The following is a 2,347-nucleotide window of genomic DNA, read 5'->3' as shown; positions in this document are numbered from 1 at the left end:
CTCTCCTCTATGCTGCTAGCGCCCTCTAGTGTTTACACCACACTCCCTGTTAAGACCTAGAGGCAGATTTGTAATGAAATAGCGCCACCTTCTGGCAGCACTTGTGAACTTCCGCTAGATCCGTTTTAATAATTTAAAGGCTACTGCAATAAATCGCGGTTGTGTGCGCCCTAATCTGCCTCAATGTACAGACCAGAGAACGGCGCTGCTGTATTCAGCCCTGGGAGCAGGAGCCCTGATGGAAGTCAGTGTCACTGTACTATCACTGTGTGTATGGAGAAACAACGCGACATGTGCACGTATGGCGCTAACATCACCACAAGTGCATGGCCTATCGGACCGGCAGCAGCTCCTGTGGAAATGACCAGGACAGAAAACTCCTTACCGCTCCGCTCTTCCTCCTTCCAGGGATGTGCTCCTCTCACTCCTCCCTTACTGCCACGTACACTGACTCCCACAGCACGGAGTCACACAGCGCACTGACCGGGGATACGTATGGTCCAGCACAGCAGAATGCGTAGTCATAGCTTCTCACCGCCACCTGTCAGGGATTTTCCAATTTTTCTGGTCTATCTATACTTCATGCTATATAGATTGAAGTTTGTTGGGTAGACCGCTGCAAGTTTTTGTCCAGCAGAGGGCGCTGACATATATAGGTTTTCCTCCAGTGTTGGATTTAATTTGAAGGATGCTGCACGTTTTGTTTCCGCTAGAGGGCGCTGATGCATATACTTTTCTCCAGTGTCTGGAAAGATGCAGCACGTTTTGTGTCCAGCAGAGGGCGCTGATGTATATGCTTTTCTCCAGTGTCTGGAAAGATGCAGCACGTTTTGTGTCCAGCAGAGGGAGCTGATGTATATGCTTTTCTCCAGTGTCTGGAAAGCTGCTGTATGTTATATGTCCGCTAGAGGGAGCTGATGTACACGCTTTCCTCAAGTATTGGTTTTAGTTTTGTCTGGAAGGATGCTGTAAGTCCTGCGCACAGCAGAGGGAGCTATACCTCCCCTTATTACTGGTAGATTTTAGTATTTTGGGAATGCTACATTCATTTTATGTATTTTTTTTTTTTGGGAGGGGAGCTTTAGGGTTTTCCATTTGGCGGAGGGTCCGGCTGTATCTACAATGGAGTTGCCCCTTGCATCTGCTCCGGTGTAGCCTGTTTTGGGCAGGGATCAGCAAGCTTTGGAACAGCTGTTGTGAAACTGAATTCCCATCGTGCTCAGCTGTTCTTAAAACTCCCATAGAAGTGAATAGAGCCTGTTGGGAGTTGTAGTTGGTTGCTGACCCCTGGTTTAGGGCTTGTTCACTCGAGAATTGACTTGTCTGTTCTTCTGTTGCATCAGAGAAAGAGAAGAACCGAAAACATTTGAATGACGATACAAAACGAACACTTTCCATTATTGTCTGTCACGTTTCCGTTATTTCGGGGGGGAAGTCTCCCAGACAGGACTCTTTCTTCTGCCAAAAACATTAATGGAGTGGACAAAAAGTAAAGTAGTGATTATACAGATACATATTATCCCTGTTTTTCTGTTCCTCTGATGTAACAGAATGGGGGTCATTTACAATAAAAGGCTTTTTACACCAGTCTTGTCCTTCGCCTAATATAGGGTGAGGTGTGTGCCTCTTCATAAATTAGGTGCACCCCCGGCAGCCCGACCCCTGTCACACCCCTACCCCGCCCAAGTGGCAAGGAAGGTGTCAAAGGTTGCAAAAAGTCTTGGGTTTGATTCCCACTACATACTGTACCTATGATATTTCTTTTAATTAAAGGGGTTTTCAATTTTAATATTGATGAGATTAATGGGGGTCCGACACGCAGCACCCCCCTGCGATCAGCTGGTTAAAGAAAGCCACGCATCGTGCCAGCGCTGCCTTCCCTTCATTATTTAACTGCTCGCCATGGACATCGCAGCGGCAAGGAGATGTATTTATACCTATGGTAAGCTGTCCCATTCACTTCTATGTGATGGCTCATTCCTATACAAGTGGGAAGGAACAAGCAGTCCAATAGAAGTGAATGGGACGGCTTGTACTTACTCCTTCTCACCGCTGCGAAGTCGGCAGTGAACACATTAACAGTGTAGGGAAGACGGCGCTTGCACAGAGCGTGGCCTTCTCTTCAACCAATTGATCAGCAGGGGTGCCGGGTGTCAGACCCCCCTTCCCCGATCTGATATTGGTGACCTGTCTTGAGAGTAGTTCATCAATATTAAAATCCCGGAAAACCCCTTTAAGGCCTCTTTCACAGGCCTTTTTTCCCCCTTGTATAGGAATGTACTCCGTATGCATTCCGTTTCCGTTTTTCCGTTCCGTTGAAAGATAGAACATGTCCTATTATTGCCCG

At 47.2% G+C, this 2,347-nt stretch overlaps 1 protein-coding gene across 2 annotated transcripts in view; it reads right to left on the bottom strand.

Moving 5' to 3' along the window:
- FAM114A1 (family with sequence similarity 114 member A1) overlaps positions 1-608 on the bottom strand; it is a 40,526-nt gene extending 39,918 nt beyond the window's left edge. For both annotated transcript variants that reach the window (XM_044298199.1, XM_044298214.1), the window contains exon 1: positions 386-608. The gene's annotated coding sequence lies outside the window, so the exon portion shown is untranslated. The remainder of the gene's footprint in view (positions 1-385) is intronic.
- Positions 609-2,347: the final 1,739 nt, after the last annotated feature.

This window comes from Bufo gargarizans, chromosome 1, assembly GCF_014858855.1.
Source record: "Bufo gargarizans isolate SCDJY-AF-19 chromosome 1, ASM1485885v1, whole genome shotgun sequence".
Classification (NCBI taxonomy): domain Eukaryota; kingdom Metazoa; phylum Chordata; class Amphibia; order Anura; family Bufonidae; genus Bufo; species Bufo gargarizans.
Note: the sequence above shows the minus strand (reverse complement) of the source record. Positions and strands in the feature narration are given on the sequence as shown.